This window comes from Archocentrus centrarchus, chromosome 9, assembly GCF_007364275.1.
Source record: "Archocentrus centrarchus isolate MPI-CPG fArcCen1 chromosome 9, fArcCen1, whole genome shotgun sequence".
In the NCBI taxonomy this organism is placed as follows: Eukaryota; Metazoa; Chordata; class Actinopteri; order Cichliformes; family Cichlidae; genus Archocentrus; species Archocentrus centrarchus.
This window is the reverse complement of record NC_044354.1, coordinates 6,220,197-6,233,871: the sequence shown is the minus strand read 5'-3', so window position 1 is coordinate 6,233,871 and position 13,675 is coordinate 6,220,197. Positions and strand designations below refer to the sequence as shown.

The window sequence follows — 13,675 nt, the reverse complement described above, 5'->3', positions numbered from 1 at the left end:
GCCGGGGGGATACAAGAATACCCACCCCAGCTCGCCGCCTCTCACCGAGGGCAACTCCAGACTGGAACAGAGTCCAGCCCTTCTCCAGGAGACTGGTTCCAGAGCCCAGGCCATGCGTTGAGGTGCGCCCAACTATATCTAGCTGGTATCTCTCAACCTCACGCACTAGCTCAGGCTCCTTCCCCACCAGAGAGGTGACAGTCCATGTCCCAATAGCCAGTTTCGATAGCCGGGGATCAGTCCGCCAGGGCCTCCGCCCTCGGCCACCGCCCGACACACACTGCACCCGACCCCTACGACACCTCCTGCGGGTGGTGGGCCTGCAGGAGGGCGGGCCCATGTAACCTCTTCGGGCTGCACCCGGCCAAGCACCACGGGCTAATGCCTGGCCACCAGACACTCTCCCTCGAGCTCCCTCCCCAGGCCTGGCTCCAGGGTGGGGCCCCGGTAACCCTATCCCGGGCAGGGTAAACTGTTCCCTTGTTTTTTCACTCATAAGGGTCTTCTGAACCGCTCTTTGTCTGGACCCTCACCCAGGACCAGTTTGCCATGGGAGACCCTACCAGGGGGACAAGTCCCCAGACAACATAGCTCCTGGGATCACTGGGACACACAAACCCCTCCACCACGATAAGGTGGCGATTCACGGAGGAGTATATATATATATATATATATATATATATATATAAACTCTGCTCACAGTGAGGTCGATTATCTCGTCAATAGTTTTAAATCCTCACTGCGTATAAATTTGGAGACTGTGGCTCCTCTGAAAAGGAAAGCTTCAAATCAGAAGTGCCTGACTCCGTGGTATAATTCACAAACGCACAGCTTAAAGCAGATAACCCGAAAGCTGGAGAGGGAATGGCGTCTCACTAAATTAGAAGATGCTCATTTAGCCTGGAAAAAGAGTTTGTTGCTCTATAAAAAAGCCCTCCGTAAAGCTAGGACATCTTACTATTCATCATTAATTGAAGAAAATAAGAACAACCCCAGGTTTCTTTTCAGCACTGTAGCCAGGCTGACAAAGAGTCAGAGCTCTGTAGAGCCGAGTATTCCTTTCACGTTAACTAGTAGTGACTTCATGGATTTCTTTACAAATAAAATTTTAGACATTAGAGAAAAAATTATTCATAACCATCTCAAAGATTATTCTTCATGTTCGGCTGCTTTCAGCACTGCTGGTATTTGTTTAGACTCTTTTGCTCCAGTTGATCTTTCAGAGTTAACTTCAATAGTTACTTCCTCCAAACCAGCAACATGTTTGTTAGATCCCATTCCTACTAGACTGTTCAAAGAAGTCTTTCCAATTATTGATGCTTCAATCTTAAAAATGATCAATCAGTCTTTATTAGTTGGCTATGTACCACAGCCCTTCAAGGTGGCTGTAATTAAACCTCTACTTAAAAAGCAATCACTTGACCCAGCTGTCTTAGCTAATTATATGCCAATCTCCAACCCTTCTTTTCTCTCAAAGATTCTTGAAAGAGTAGTTGTAAAACAGCTAACTGATCATCTGCAGAGGAACGGTTTATTTGAAGAGTTTCAGTCAGGTTTCAGAATTCATCACAGTACAGAAACAGCATTAGTGAAGGTTACAAATGATCTTCTCACAGCCTCTGACAGTGGACTCATCTCTGTTCTTGTCCTGTTGGACCTCAGTGCAGCTTTTGATACTGTTGACCATAACATTTTATTACAGAGATTAGAGCTTGCTATAGGTATTAAAGGTACTGCACTGCAGTGGTTTGAATCATATTTATCTCATAGACTCCAATTTGTTCATGTAAATGGGGAGTCTTCTTCACACACTAAGGTTAATTATGGAGTTCCACAGGGTTCTGTGCTAGGACCAATTTTATTTACATTATACATGCTTCCCTTAGGCAGTATTATTAGAAAGCACTGCATCAATTTTCATTGTTATGCAGATGATACTCAGCTTTACCTATCAATGAAGCCAGATGACACACATCAATTAGTTAAACTGCAGGAATGTCTTAAAGATATTAAGGCCTGGATGACCTCTAATTTCCATCCATCCATCCATCCATTTTCTTCCGCTTATCCGGGGCCGGGTCGCGGGGGCAGAAGCCTAAGCAGAGAAGCCCAAGCTTCCCTCTCCCCAGCCACCTCCTCCAGCCCATCCGGAGGGACCCCAAGGCGTTCCCAGGCCAGCCGAGATACACAATCTCTCCAGCGTGTCCTGGGTCTACCACGGGGCCTCCTCCCGGTGGGACATGCCCGGAACACCTCACCCAGGAGGCGGCCAGGAGGCATCCTAATCAGATGCCCGAGCCACCTCAACTGGCTCCTTTCGATGTGGAGGAGCAGCGGCTCTACTCCGAGCCCCTCCCGGATGGCCGCACTCCTCACCTTATCTCTAAGGGAGAGGCCAGCCACCCTTCGAAGGAAACTCATTTCTGCCGCTTGTATTCGCGATCTTATTCTTTCGGTCACTACCCAAAGCTCGTGACCATAGGTGAGGGTAGGAACGTAGATTGACCGGTAAATCGAGAGCTTCGCTTTTACGCTAAGCTCCCTCTTCACCACGACGGACCGGTGCAGCGTCCGCATCACTGCAGAAGCAGCCCCGATCCGCCTGTCGATCTCCCGTTCCCTTCTCCCATCACTCGTGAACAAGACCCCGAGATACTTAAACTCCTCCACTTGAGGCAAGAACTCGTTCCTGAGCCGGAGATGGCACTCCACCCTTTTCCGGCTGAGGACCATGACCTCTAATTTCCTGCTTCTAAATTCAGATAAAACTGAAATTCTTGTTCTCGGCCCCACAAATCTTAGAAACATGGTGTCTAACCAGATACTTACTCTGGATGGCATTACTTTGGCCTCCAGTAACACTGTGAGAAATCTTGGAGACATTTTTGACCAGGATATGTCCTTCAATGCACATATTAAACAAATATGTAGGACCGCTTTTTTGCATTTGCGCAATATTTCTAAAATTAGAAACATCCTTTCTCAGAGTGATGCTGAAAAGCTCATTCATGCATTTATTACTTCTAGGCTGGATTATTGTAATTCATTATTATCAGGCTGTCCTAAAAGCTCCCTGAAAAGCCTTCAGCTGATCCAAAATGCTGCAGCTAGAGTACTGACAGGGACTAGAAAGAGAGAGCAGATTTCTCCCATATTGGCTTCTCTTCATTGGCTCCCTGTTAAATCTAGAATAGAATTTAAAATTCTTCTCCTCACATACAAGGTCTTGAATAATCAGGCCCCATCTTATCTCAAAGACCTCATAGTACCATATCACCCCAACAGAGCACTTCACTCTCAGACTGCTGGCTTACTTGTGGTTCCTAGGATACTTAAGAGTAGAATGGGAGGCAGAGCCTTCAGCTTTCAGGCGCCTCTTCTGTGGAACCAGCTTCCAGCTTGGATTCGGGAGACAGACACCCTCTCTATTTTTAAGATTAGGCTTAAAACTTTCCTTTATGATAAAGCTTATAGTTAGGGCTGGATCAGGTGACCCTGAACCAGCCCGTAGTTATGCTGCTATAGGCCTAGTCTGCTGGGGGGTTCACATAATGCACTGTTTCTCATTCACCTTATTTACTTTGTTTATACTCCACTCTGCATTTAATCATTAATTGATATTAATCTCTGGCTCTCTTCCACAGCATGTCTTTCTCTCCCCTCAGCCCATCCGGTCGCGGCAGATGACCCCCCCTCCCTGAGCCTGGTTCTGCTGGAGGTTTCTTCCTGTTAAAAGGGAGATTTTCCTTTCCACTGTCGCCAAGTGCTTGCTCATAGGGGGTCGTTTTGACTGTTGGGTTTTCTCTGTATTATTGTAGGGTCTTTACCCACAATACAAAGCGCCTTGAGGCGACAGTTTGTTGTGATTTGGCGCTATATAAATAAAATTGAATTGAATTGGATATATATATATATATACGCACATACACTTCACCACTGAGGTCGGTGACAGGCTGACGTGCTTTTTATAGATTTCTGCTGCATGATAGAGACACCAGTCTAAGTCTGCATCGAGAGCATACCTAGCCAGCTAGCGATAGCTGACTACATAACCATTTGGAGCTGGCTAACAACTAAATGTATTGTAATTACTCGTGGAAACATAACTTTGTCTTCTTAACCCTTTTTCTTCCTCTAATCTTTCCCCCTTCTCTGCCCCAAAGGGATAGGTCCTTTTCTGTGACATCTCTGTTTTGTAGCCTTATCCACAAATGACCGTAACTACTGCACCATCAAGATCACTTTGAGCACTGCGAATGCGCATGCCTGCCCAAACTACCAAATGCACGTGGCACACGAAGTCAGTCAATAAGTAGTCTACTCATTAAATTAGTATTGTTTCCATTGTACAATTCTGGAGTGTTGTGATAGTTTCTTCTTTCTTTTAGGACACTGGCTTGGGGGCCCCGTGGTTCATGGGGTCATATGCAGCCCTGGGTGAAGAATTAAAGGGAGTCCCTGAATCTTTGACCATTGCAAAGATGGGATCTGGTGACTCTGTTTCACTTCTTGATATACACTGCTCAAAAAAATAAAGGGAACACTTAAACAACACAAAATAACACCAAGTAAATCAAACTTCTGTGAAATCAAACTGTCCACTTAGGAAGCAACACTGATTGACAATCAGTTTCACATGCTGTTGTGCAAATGGAATAGACAACAGGTGGAAATTATTGCCAATTAGCAAGACACACTCAATAAAGGAGTGGTTCTGCAGGTGGGGACCACAGACCACTTCTCAGTACCTATGCTTTCTGGCTGATGTTTTGGTCACTTTTGAATGTTGGTGGTGCTTTCACACTCGTGGTAGCATGAGACAGACTCTACAACCCACACAAGTGGCTCAGGTAGTGCAGCTCATCCAGGATGGCACATCAATGCGAGCTGTGGTAAGAAGGTTTGCTGTGTCTGTCAGCGTAGTGTCCAGAGGCTGGAGGCGCTACCAGGAGACAGGCCAGTACACCAGGAGACGTGGAGGAGGCCGTAGGAGGGCAACAACCAAGCAGCAGGACCGCTACCTCCGCCTCTGTGCAAGGAGGGACAGGAAGAGCACTGCCAGAGCCCTGCAAAATGACCTCCAGCAGGCCACAAATGTGCATGTGTCTGCACAAATGGTTAGAAACCGACTCCATGAGGATGGTATGAGGGCCCAACGTCCACAGATGGGGGTTGTGCTCACAGCCCAAAACCATACAGGACACTGGGCATTTGCCAGAGAACACCAGGATTGGCAAATTCACTACTGGCGCCCTGTGCTCTTCACAGATGAAAGCAGGTTCACACTGAGCACATGTGACAGACGTGACAGCGTCTGGAGACGCCGTGGAGAGCGATCTGCTGCCTGCAACATCATTCAGCACGACCGGTTTGGCAGTGGGTCAGTAATGGTGTGGGGTGGCATTTCTTTGGAGGGCCGCACAGCCCTCCATGTGCTCGCCAGAGGTAGCATGACTGCCATTAGGTACTGAGATGAGATCCTCAGACCCCTTGTGAAACCATATGCTGGTGCGGTTGGCCCTGGGTTCCTCCTAATGCAGGACAATGCTAGACCTCATGTGGCTGGAGTGTGTCAGCAGTTCCTGCAAGATGAAGGCAGACTGGCCCGCCTGTTCCCCAGACCTGAATCCGATTGAGCACATCTGGAACATCATGTCTCACTCCATCCACCACAGACTGTCCAGGAGTTGTCGGATGCTTTAGTCCAGGTCTGGGAGGAGATCCCTCAGGAGACCATCCGCCACCTCATCAGGAGCATGCCCAGGCATTGTAGGGAGGTCATACAGGCGCGTGGAGGCCACACACAACACTGAGCCTCATTTTGACTTGTTTTAAGGACATTACATCAAAGTTGGGTCAGCCTGTAGTGTGTTTTTCCACTTTAATTTTGTGTGTGACTCCAAATCCAGGCCTCCATTGGTTAATAACTTTGATTTCCATTGATGATTTTTGTGTGATTTTGCTGTCAGCACATTCAACTTTGTACAGAACAAAGTATTCAATGAGAATATTTTATTCATTCAGATCTAAGATGTGTTATTTGAGTGTTCCCTTTATTTTTTTGAGCAGTGTAGTTTGGGGTCATTGGTGCTTTTTAAAGTGAATGGTCGCTACAAATCAATACCGAGTTACTCTGAGCGATCACCTTTATCCTATGATCAAAAACTTCTGCCCTGATGGGAGTCTTCTCTTTCAGGAAGACAATACCTCTATCCACACAGCATTAAACAAGGCACGAAATATAGTATGAACATTACGTGACTTATATGCTATGACTTTCACAGTAACCTCAGCTTAACCTAGTTAAACGCCTATGGGAAATTTTGGTCCAGCATGTTAGACAGTGCTCTCCACCATCAATATGAAAACATTAAAAGGGATTGTCTTTTGGAAGATTGGTGTTTCTTCAATCCAGTACATTTTAGAGACCAGAGGAAATGAGCTTCCTTCATAGGGTGTGGAACCTGTTCATTTGTGAGGACCTCAAAGTAGAGCCGCTATTTCGCCACATCAGAAGGCGCTAGTTGAGGTAGTTTGGGCATCTGATTAGGAGTCCTCCTAGGTGCCCCCTAGGTCACGTGTTTTGGGCATGCTCTACTGTTAGGAGACCCCAGGACAGACTGAAGATAGAATGGAGAGGTTACATCTCTCACCTAGCTTAGTTATGTCTTGGTGTCACCCAAAACAGAGGAGGTGGCCAGGGAGAGGGAGGTGTGGGTATCTATCCTTAGACTGCTGCCTCTGCACCCTCGTACTGGATAAGTGGCAGAATATGCAATAAGCGTGGATGTTTATACACATGCACTGCAGGTCTTAACTTTTCTAGACAGAATTCAATTCAATTCAATTTTATTTATATAGCGCTAAATCACAACAAACAGTCGCCTCAAGGCGCTTTGTATTGTGGGTAAAGACAGAAGCACTCATGAAACGCAAATGTCTGATGTCTTCTATCACCAGGATTAGAGCACTGACATTTGTCTTATGTGGAAGTGGGTGATGATGTTTTATGCAAATAGAAGTTGAAGTATGAGTTTAAAATTCCAAATTTACTGGTTTTCACAACATGTTGAACTAAATCTTCTCTGCTGATTAAAATCCTTGGTGGCACAGAGGTACAGTAATTTACACTGTGGCCTCACAACATGATCCAGGGTTGAAATACACCAGCCTTCTGTGTGGAGTTTGCATGCTCTCCATGTTCCTAGTACGTAGGTTTTGTCAAGTGGAAAGTGTCAATCTAATGGTGGCCACTTACTCAAAGTTTCAGCCTCAGAGCCCCGACTTCCTGGACATTACAAACCCCAAGGCAGTGTAAGGAATACAGGCTGAAATGTATATTTGAACCTTTTTCTTTTAATTGACATTTTATGTCTTAACGTAAGTCAGGGATACTCATTGCGCGACTCCCGAGCAGCTCGCCATGCTTAACTGGTGGATCTTGTGACCTGTTACAACAATATACCAGCACAGCCAATACATTTTTAAAGCATACTACAGAAACATAAAATGCACTCTACATCCCAAGCACTTGCATTCTATTTCTCATTCTACCTCAATTAAAGTTGGTTCCAAAAGGGGGATAGTATCTGACACTGTCAGTGTAGGGGATGGAAATCAGCTAAGATAACTGTGAATTACTGGGTTACATCATGATCACAGCAGTAAACCTCAGAGCAGCAGCTTTCCACAAAAATAGTTGGTAGAAATATCCTCCTAAGAGCTACTTTTAATTTCTTATTTTGAGTACATTTCAGAGCCTGTATTTTTTTACTTTTACTTAAGTAAAGAAGTTCAACCAGTACTTCAACTTTTACCAAAGTATTTTTTAACACAAGTACTTCTACTTCTACTTAAATACAGAATGTCAGTACTTTTGCTACCTCTGCCAATGGGAGTCTTTTCTTCTGCTTACTTATAGACAAATAAAATTGTGTTTTGAAATTAATTGCAGCTAAAACCTATTTTGTAATGTTATTCTGTGTATTTGACATCAGTTGAGTTAGGCATTTATTTATGAAGAACCACTGCAATTGGTGAGCTTAGATAATGGTTAAAATAAAGGATAGATGAACGCTCGCAATTTACTGTTAGCAGTAACAAAACCTACTAGTACAGATTTGATCTCCTGCTGCTAATCCACCAGTGTAACCTTTTGTACCATAGAGCAGACAAAGAAGGACTAAGAAGGTGACATTTACTTATTTGATTCGCAAAATGCACTGACATCTGGGTTTGCTGGTAAAATGTAAAAAAACTGCATGTGGGGAATTGGAAGGTCAAATCAGCTTTTGAGCAAACTGAGGGTTGGCTAATTTTTAATATAACCACAGAGAGGTGCTGTTTGAATGTGAGATAGTTTAGAGCAGGGATAGCCAAACTATGGCCCGCGGACCACACCCGGCCCATTGGTCTTTTTAATCTGGCCCGCCGAAGATTGGTACAGAATTGCCCAAATCAAATCATACTTATGACTGATGTCAAGGATTCTGAGAAGTGCCACAACAAAACTAACACCAGACTTTGATGCACTGACAAAAACAACACTGTTCCCACTAAATGTTAATGTAAGTATTAACAAGGTAATGCCTTTTTTATGTTTATGTTTGATATGTATACATCTGTTGCTGGCCTGGCCTGTCTGTCAAATTTCAAAAAGTCAATGTGGCCCCAGAGCCAAAAGGTTTGCCCACCCCTGGTTTAGAGGCTGTCTTGACAGTTACTATGCCCTCAACTGCCATTATATTAGATACACAGATTCAGCAAGGTGCTGTAATACATTTCTCAGAGATTTTGGTCCATAGCATCAAACAGTTGCTGCAAATCTGTCAGCTTGCACATCCACAATGATGTGAATATCTTGTTCCACCACATCCCAAAGGTGCTCTATTGGATTGAGATCTTTTGAGTGTGGAGGTCATCTGAGTACAGTGAATCCAGTGTCATGTTCAAGAAACCAGTTTGAGATGATCTGAGCTTTGTGAACTGGCACATTATCCTGCTAGAAGCAGCTATCAGAGAATAGGTACACTGGTCATAAAGGGATGGACATGGTCAACAACAATACTCAGGAAGGCTGTGCTGTTTATAAATGATTCTCAGTTGGTACTGAGGGGCCCAAAGTGTGCCAAGAAAACATCTGCCACACCATTACACTACCACCAGCCTGAACTGCAGACTCAAGAAATGATGAGTTTGTGCTTTCATGTTGTTTATGCCAAATTATGACTCTACCATCTGAATGTAGCAACAAAAATTAAAACTTATTAGACCAGGCAATGTTTTTCCAATTTACTTTTGTCCAATTTTGGTCAGCCCGGGTGAACTGTAGACTCAGTTTCTTGTTCTTAGCTAACAGAAGTGGCACTCAGTGTGGTCTTCTGTTACTGTAGCTCATCTGCTTCAACCCTGGACATTCAGAGATGCTTTTCTGTATACCATTGTTGTAACAAGTTATTTGTTCTTGTATTGCTATTTATTCTTGTATTTGTGCTTCACTGCTGTCCCTTTGCTGTTGCAACATCGTAAATTTCCCACATTGTGGGACAAATAAAGGATTATATTCTTATCTTATTTGAGTTACTGTTGCCTTCCTATCAGCTCGAAGCAGTCTGGCCGTTCTCCTCTGGCATCAACAAAACACTTTTTCTCAGAGAACTGATGCTCAGTGGATATTTCCCTTTTTTGGGGATCATTCTCTGTAAACCCTAAAGATGGTTGTGTGGAAAAATTTCGGTATATCAGCAGTTTCTGAAATACTCAGACCAGTCTGTCTGAAACCGACAACCATGCCACATTCAGTCACTTAAATCACCTTTCTTCTTTATTTTGATGCTTTGTTTAAACTTCAGCAGGTCACATTGACCATGTGCACTTGTGATGTACAATCCTACTGTTAAATTAATATGACAGAATCCAACTTTAGAGTCGTGTAGCAGCAAGAGGAAAAAAAAAAAAAAAAAAAAAAAAAAAAGGATCAATAAAAAGATGCACATTTTTTGTTTTCTTTCATTATTATAGACAGAAATGTTAACGTGATAAACTCACTGTAACACTCATGCAATAAAGACACACAGTGTCCTGAAAAGCTGCATTTTTGCTTGGTGAATAATGTTCAGACATACCAAGCTACACACAGCCACTCCTCGTCAAAAACTGTGTGTAGACTTTAGTGATGTTTTTGTATTTCCCATCAGGAGGATCATAATTGGATATTGCTGGCGTATAGGCGGGACCTTCGTGAACAAAAGGAAGAAGCAGGTCTGGCTTCAGTGCTGCCCAGTACAGCTCCTCCAGCACCTCCCTCTGTGCTTCCAAAGCCAGTTCAACAGCCTCCATTTCAGCCATGTGCTGCTTCTGCAAGAACAGCAGACAGATACGGCACCACTAAGTGTACGTGATGGAGAGCTGGGGTCTGATGTACCATTTTCTATAAAGCTTTAGTGACACAGGTGTGATAAGTAAGTGGTAACCTGTTTGTATCGACTCCACTCCTTCAGCAGCAGAGCTCGACCCTCACTTTCTTCAAATGACAGCCTTGGAGCAGCACATTCCCTTTGAAAGAATTATGAACATTAATTTAAAGTACTTAAAAGTCTATACTCTAGGGTTGCAACTATCAATAATTTTAGTAATCAAGTATTCTGTTGATTATTCCACCGATTACTCGAGTAATCGGATAAGAAATACTTTTTTCGTATTAACAGTTCATCTGCACATTTTAACTTCTGTACTGCAGTTTTTCGCTGTGAAACAAACAGCGGTGGATGGAGCAGCTACAAAGTTCTCTTTTCTTCACTTGCTGTCAAGTGGTTGATGAAGGACCTCCAGCTGTGTCCCAGTAAAGGTTTAATGGTGGTTACAGGGAAAAAAAAAGTATCGCTGATACTTATACTTTTTAATAATTATGAAGAATTTTCATGATGTTTAAGTGTTTTATAATTTTTTCCTTTGGATCATTAATTAGTTAAAACCCAGGATAGAATTGGGCAACGTTTATAGGTAAATAGCAAATACGTTAACAAAATAAAAGTTTTTGTTCTGAAACAATAGAATAGTAACAAAACAAAACTTTGTTGACTTTAGGGTTTTCAGGTCATTAGCAGACAACGAGAATAAGAAGAAGAAGAAACAGCCTTTATTGTCCCACAGAGGGGAAATTTGGGTGTAACAGCAGCCGCAGTTATTATAAATATAAATAAAGATATAATAATTCACACTATTAAGAAAAGAATATATATAAAATCAACAAACAATATTAACCTTAATACTACTAATAATAACACTATATACAATGTACATGATGTGCCTGTGTGTTGAACCTTAACAGGCCGGACTATTTACAGTATATTATATATTATCCTACATTGTGTAGGCTATTGTGGTTTTTGTTGGGAGCAGTGATGGTTATAAAGTCTTACAGCTGCTGGGAGGAAGGATCTGCGGTAACGCTCCTTTGTGCATTTAGGATGCAGCAGTCTGTCACTGAAGGAGCTTTCCAGCTCAGCAACAGTTTCATGCATGGGATGGGAGACCTTGTCCATCAGTGATGTTATTTTGGTCAGAGTCCTTCTGTCTCCCACCACCTGCACTGAGTCGAGAGGACATCCTAGGACAGAGCTGGCTTTCCTGATGAGCTTGTCTATCCTCTTCCTCTCAGCTGTAGATAAGCTGCTGCTCCAACATACTGCTGCATAGAAGATGGCTGATGCCACCACAGAGTCATAGAAGGTCTTCAGGAGTGTCCCCTGCACTCCAAAAGACCTCAGCCTTCTCAGCAGGTAGAGTCTGCTCTGACCCTTCCTGTAGAGCGCATCAGTGTTATGAGTCCAGTCCAGTTCATTGTTTAGGTGAACACCCAGGTACTTATAAGAGTCCACTATCTCAATGTCCACTCCCTGGATGTTCACCGGTGTCCGTGTGGTGGGTCTGCGCCTGCGGAAATCCACCACCATAAATTTTAATGTGTGTGTTAACACACTAAGACCTGCAACATTTCATTACTTCCGGTTATTACAGTTATGAGCACAGACAAGAAATGAGCTGCACCTGGTTTCATCCAAGCATTTGGTTGGAGTGATGAAGTCCTCTATAGGGATAAGCTCAGGTGGAACCTTCTCCAGTTTCTTCAGCTTCTTTTTCAGACGCTCTCATCATCTGCTCTTTTCTTGGGTCCACTTTCTTCTTTGACTCAGCTCTTGAATAACACAGATCACAGCTCTATATGAACACATTCGGTCACAAGATGGATCTTTGCTATCAGAATTATAAACTATTATAACGTTGGTGAATTAAGCTAATGAAAAAATTAATAAAATGATAGCTGCAGTAAACTTAAGCTATGACTTTGTTTATCACTGAGTTTGAATCATACCTCAGTGGAGCCGACGTCTTCAGGGTCATCACTGATGCAAACCAAGGACTGTACAGCATGGTGTTCTCCCAGCAGAGAGCTGCAAACCAAGACAGATCAAAGGACAACACCTGCTGAAGCTGTGTGTGAATGCTTACGCATTTCTCAGAAGCAAGAAACATTTCAGTGATTTTTCTCTACTAAGTTTGTGTATTTCCTTCAAGAAGACAATATTACCAAGATACATATTCTATTCGATACCAGTGGTCCTTCTGCAATTAAGCTGTTCATGTAAGGTTTGAATTCATTATATTCTTAAAAATATATTTGTAAATTATTTATTTTTCACCCTTTACTAATGGGAGAATAACATCTAGAGTATGCATAATATTTTGGCTGGATGTTGAGCATTATATAAGAAGAAAGCCTAAGTCTAGAATTTTAATATGCTCCAGTGCATACCTCCACCTCTCCAGGCTCTCTTCCACCTGCTCCCTAGTCTCAATACAGATTACAATGTTGTCTGCAAGCATCATAGTCCACATAGATGCCTGCCTGACCTCAACTGTCAACCTGTCCATCTCCAATGCGAACAAGTGTAATCTCACCCCCACCTTGAATCCATCTGTAACTCCTACCGCACACCTCCCCCTGCTGTCTCACTGTCCTCATACATGTCCTACACCACCCTGATACTATACGCCCGACTACAGTTCCTCTCTCAGCACCCTATCATAATTCTGTAGATCCACAAAGACACAGTGCAACTCCTTCAGACCTTCTTTGTGCTTCTCAATCAACACTCTCAAAGCAAACATATCATCTGTAGTGCTATTTCTCGGCTCGAAGCCATACTGCGAACTGAGCATCACCTCCATTCTTAATCTAACTTCAACACCTTTTTCCCATATCTTCGTGGTATAGCTCATCAACTTTATCCCTCTGTAGTTGCTACAGCTCTGCACAGCGCCCTTGTTCGTGAAAATAAGTTCCAGTACACTTCTCCTCCATTAAAACACTGAATAACCTTAGCTCCATTAGCTTCACACAGCTAACGCAGTTCATTCACAGCGTACAACCATTACTCACCTCGCCGGCCGGACCAGCCATGATAAAGCCCCGCACAGACACCGCGAAAGAGCCAAAGACATGTTTTAATTGGTTTGTTTCCACCTTTAACTCAGTTTCGCGTCCGGAATAATATTCACGTCCCCCGGAGTGACAGCCCCCGACGCGTCACTGAAAGATGACGTTTCAAACAAGCGCGCGCGTAATTTAATGTCCGCACTTTCACGCATTAAAAAAATAAATAAATAAATAAAA

General features: G+C 43.4%; 1 pseudogene; it reads right to left on the bottom strand.

Annotated features, from left to right (window-relative positions):
- Positions 1–9,995: 9,995 nt before the first annotated feature.
- Positions 9,996–13,592, bottom strand: LOC115785882 (39S ribosomal protein L40, mitochondrial-like; annotated as a pseudogene).
- Positions 13,593–13,675: the final 83 nt, after the last annotated feature.